Below are 5,338 nucleotides of genomic sequence, written 5' to 3' on the forward strand. Positions count from 1 at the left end.
CCCTCCTCTAGTGGAATACGAACACACAGAGAAAGACCTACTTATCTATAGTACAGTAAAAAAAAGCACATTAGAATTTTAAATATGAAGTGTGGACTTCTCTTCCCTGTAAAAACAGTGAATGCAGCAAGCAGTAATACTTACATACAAACTCTCTGTTTTAATAAACCAAACCAAAGGGATATATTATTAATAATTCATTTGACAGCCCAGTGGTTTATAATGAGCCTTTGCTTCATCTATTAGTATGCAAAAAAGGAAAGACAAGCTGAGTGGAGAGGTGGGGGGTGTCCAGACAGAAAGAGATTGAGAGAGAGGAGCTTCCAAGAGTGAAAGAGCCATCTAAGCAGCGTTCATCCAGCGGCCCGCATTGCCTGGCAACCTCACCACCAGCGAGAGAATGTGTACAGTGGCCTGGAGGCTGTTTCTGCTTATTCTCACCAAAAGAGATAATTGCTTGCAAATACTGGAAAACCCAACGTGAGAAATCATGAACTGAAGCTGTACGGTCTTATTTGCAACATAGAGAAAAGCAAAATGGGACACTGACATATGAGTTACCAGAGCTTTTTGTAGCCATGAACTCTGGTGGAACTAACTTTCACACGAGTCCCTGAAAACAAGTCAGCAGCACAATTGTGTATTTATTGCGGGAGCACTTTTCATTGTTACACTTACAGTCGGATTAAGTGCAACTTAAAAATTTGAAAATTATGCTAATTTTGTGTCTCTTTATTCCACAGGAAATGCATTTATGCCATCCACAGTCAGATGCAAGCTGCATTATATGGTTGCAAATGCCTTAAACAGTGTTGGGCAACAGATTTGAACATCCTAAGATGGATATAATAATTAACAAACACATGGTGTGATCTGTCTGCATTTATCAGCACAGTTTTTAGCCCAGCCTGAAAAGAAAAGAAAATTATCCTGCCAACTTTTTAAACCCGGCTGAATTTAGAGCAGAGAGAACAATTTTTCTCTTTGTATCAGACTTTAGAGTCAGAATTAGTGAACCATTTTCCCTCCAGATTCAACTGTGCTCAGCTTAGGGCTTAATCAAGTGGAAATTTGGAATAGGGGGTGTGGGGGGGTTGTCCGGGTTGGGGTGCAGGATAGAATGGAACAATTGTTCAGATAAAGGCCTCATGTTGAGTCCGCTTTGATGTCTCTCTGGGGGATGTGCTGGGATTTTACAGTAGCAGTTCACTCCATTACTTTTTGCTCACCTCTGGCGAAAACTGCACCCTGCAAGATGATGCAAAATCAGGCCCCAGATATGACCCAGGGCTCACGGTGTAACATGGTACCAGACATTTACCATGGCTCCTCTGACCCAGAGTGACCCTCATACACGTGGGAATTTTATATTTCTCAAAAATGTTAATGTCAAAAATGCTGCTGGACACCCAACAATATCCACATTCAAGTGAAATTCCCCTTGCCCCACGTCTATACATGCAGACGGGCCAGGCTCCCACTGATCTATTGTGCTGCAAAGCCTTTCTCATGCATGTCTTGAATGAAAGCCAGCGTATGGATGGTTTGAGGATAATCACGTTTTCCTGAGACAGGCTTAGCCGCACTAAATAAGCCGCACAGAAAAAAAAGGTGGGTCAAACAAAAGTGTTGTATATTGGGAGAAAAAAGCTGCAGAACCCCCAAAAAAGTTTGCCTCGGAAACTTCGTAAATAGAAATGGAAAGTAGTTGTGAGCAATGCAAAGGAATGCTGATGCACGAAAAGGCAGATTAAAGTGTTTAAGAGGTCTTTTCCCGCAGTATTTAGTCATACTGCACTTGTTGAAAGGGGACACTTCCTACCTCCGTATTTCGTCCGTCAGCAGGTGCATTTGGGGCATTTCAGTGATGCTGTGGCGCCCTGTCTCCAGAAATCGTCTCCTCTCCGCCGGGTGACGCCGACAAAGTTTCCCATTTGTTGCCGAATCGACCAAACCTCCATGTAAGAACTTTATCGGCAGCTTTGTGCGTTTAATATACCAAAAAACAAAACAAAAAAAAAACCCTGAAGCGTTTTTACGGCCCAGCGCCTACTGAACTCTAACTTTGGATGGAAGTTGGTAGTTGTCAGTGTTTAGAGCTGCCCGCTTCTCCAAGGCGTACAAAGTAGATATTTGCATTAGGGCGACCCTCCCCTCGCCTTTCATAGCTGCCATTGTTTGTCTCAGCCTGAGCTCGGATTCAGTCCTTCTCTAAATCCCTGACGGAGGGAGAAGGGAACGCAGCTTTCTCTGAGCCCAGGCTGGCAATTAAAAAGCTGCACAAAGAAACTATTATGCCAACATTTTTATGCACAATACATTAAACAATCGTTGGATTAAAGAAAAAGTGGAAAAGAAAGTGAGAACAATGATGCTATTTTGCACTTTTCCAGTGCCAACTTAAATGGCAGATTCGTTTGCAGCAACCACGTGAGAAGCAAAAATAACAACCAGACCTCCTTAAATACCTGAAACAGGTGCATGTTGAAGACACGAGGCTCTGATAATTCTTCTTTATTTGAATCAGATGTCACCATCTGTTTGAAGTTCAGCAGGTTCAATATGGAGGGCAAAAACTGTCAAAAAAAATATACAAATAAATGGCAAATGGTAGAACAATCTGAAGTTAAATGCACCAAAAATAAATAAAAAGTATGACAGTTAATATTTCCTTTGTTTCCTTTTTCTTTTTGTCTTTTCTTTTAAATTATTTTCCATTTATTGTTTAGTATTTTACTCTTACTGTGCATTCAAAGAACTTAATACAGTGTTTTTAATAATGCAATATAATAATAATAATAATAATAATAATGTCATGTGCACAAATGTTCACCGTTTAATATGGAAGCTTTTCTACCACTGAAAACAAACAAACAAACAAATAAATAACTGACAGGAAGAGATAAGTTCGTTTCAATCTCTGATTAAGTCGAAATTTTGAGATTCACCTTGCTTACCTTATCACACATTCATGCAGCACTTTTACAACATTAAGCTTTTTACAAACACACAGGGCCACTTTGGGGTTCAATATCTTGCCCAAGGACACTTCAAAAAGCCGGGGATTGAACCACTGACCTTTTAGTTAGTAAATGACATGCTCTATGTCCTAGCCTGACCTGAGTGACAAACCATGCAAAAGTCTTTAAGAGGAGAGGAAATCTCAGAACTCCATATTTCATGTGGGACGCTCTGCAGGGCCTCATGGAGCTGTAGCCGTGGAAGTATTAGGGACTCCCAGAGACACCCTTTTGCTTCAAGAAGCAGCAGCCACACAGTAGCTCTTACAGTCAACCTTCATTAGTGGCAAAAAAAGAAAGAAAGGAAAGAAAAAAATTGTTTTGTGAAACACTCTTAAGTTTTGTTATTCTCTGAACATGTGTTGTAGTTTCGGTTCACCACTGAGCAAGAGCCATGAATCCTGAACTGACCAATCAGGATAAGCAGAATGACAGCTTCTAATAAATACTAAAAGACGCTGGTATTTTTTAGCTTTGATTTCTGACGTATAATTGATATTTATACCGGAAAGAATTAAAATAATAGTCAGGCTTTTGTGTGGCCTAGCTGACAGTGGACCAGCTTGCAGTCTATCACAGAGCCAATGAGCAAACTCCTGTTCATTGAGGGTTATCTCCAGAGCGCCCTCTAGTTGAATTCCAGCAAACTTCAGTGCAGTGGGATTAACGTCAGCAACTGCCCTATTAATTTTGTTGCTTAGTTTAAAACCAGGACACAAAAAAGTTTGTACACATAAGCAGCTTGTTCTGATTTGATTTTGAAGTTTTGTTTTATAACAAGCAAGCTAACGTCTCAGTTTCTGATAATATTAGCCTAAAATTTCCTTTCTTGAACTTACAAAAAACTGGTTGCCAAAACCAACGTCATCAGTGCAGATGGACTGAAAGCAGTTTGAGCTCAAAGATTTCAAAACAGCTGCTAAATGCACCACGAGGTAAGACCATTTAGTTAGCCAGTCATCAGATGATCATACAATGATTACTTAAATGATCTGTACAGTCACCGGATCTCAGTCCTTTGGGATGTGATTAAATGGATGATTTGCATCAGGTATCAGCAGCTGACAAATCAGCTGCAACCGTGTGATGCTACCTTTCACTGTGGATCAAAATCTCAAAGGAATGTTTCAAGCACCTTGTTGAGTCTATGCCACGAGTTTTCTGAAGGCAAAAAGGGGTCTAACCCGCTGGTAGCAAGGTGTACTATATACCTAGTAAAGTGGCCAGTGAGTGTAATCACTTGTATGTGACGAATTATTGCCACCTAGTGGCTGGCAGATTGATTATAAACAGATTAGTATGCAGCTTGAAAGCCCCAGGTTATTAGTGGGGTAATGGGCTAGTAACAGTTTGATCATGAAGGCATGGTTTGGGGAATGTGCATCATTAGAGCACAGATACTTAATAAAATAAGGAGCCCCGTATGAACATCTAGTTAACTTATTTCAGTTTACATTGTGAAGGATCTTAAAAAATATAATGCCTGTATATAGTTAAGACTTTTATGACATCTAATGGACTGGGTGACTTGTATGCTGTTTTTTAAAGTTACTTAACACAAAACCCACACACAATATAGGACATTGATTTTTTCCTTGACTAAATTACTTCAATTAGTCAGATTACTAAAGTATTTCCAATAATTTCTATTAAATTTCCTATTAAATAGTTTCTTGTAATAATAATGAGCATGGTTGGTTTAAATCAGGGATCTCAAATTCATATGTTATGTGGGCCAGACCAGTGAAAGTCCCTTTTCTGTCAGTGTGAAGTTTAACTCAACATTTAATCCCAGAGATTTCTTAATATAAGAAAAAGAAGTGCACTTTCAACAGTTCAACATCTCAGTTTGACTTTTTTCCCCCTTCTTTCTCTTTTTAATTAACCTATCCGGTCCAGCAGTTGTAACAAGCAGTCTTTCTACATGAAAGACAGAAATTTCTATAGTAGATAGTGAAAAATCAGAACTTTTTATGTCATTTAGTTGTTTATTTATTAATTAATTAGTTTGGTGTAATATGAATGGCCAAGGGGAGATCTTTATCAGTAGGAAAAGCCGTAAAACTTATGAAAATACAATTAAAAGTGAGGAACTTATACCCTTTTCCACATTTTGGAATTTTCCAAGCTGTCCAGGGAGCTGGATTAGAGTCTTTGGCAGACTGAATCCAGTCTGAATCCTTATGTTTGACATCCTTGGTTTAAATGGTTGAAATTTAAAATAAAAAAAGTGTTTTTCCTCTTTCTGTCCACACTTGCAGCAGACACATTCTCATCAAGCATTACAAGGATAAATAAACAGACGTCCCCTGCAATAA

The sequence above is a fragment of the Perissodus microlepis genome, chromosome 11, assembly GCF_051167445.1.
Source record: "Perissodus microlepis isolate ML-2025 ecotype Zambia chromosome 11, ASM5116744v1, whole genome shotgun sequence".
Lineage (NCBI taxonomy): Eukaryota > Metazoa > Chordata > Actinopteri > Cichliformes > Cichlidae > Perissodus > Perissodus microlepis.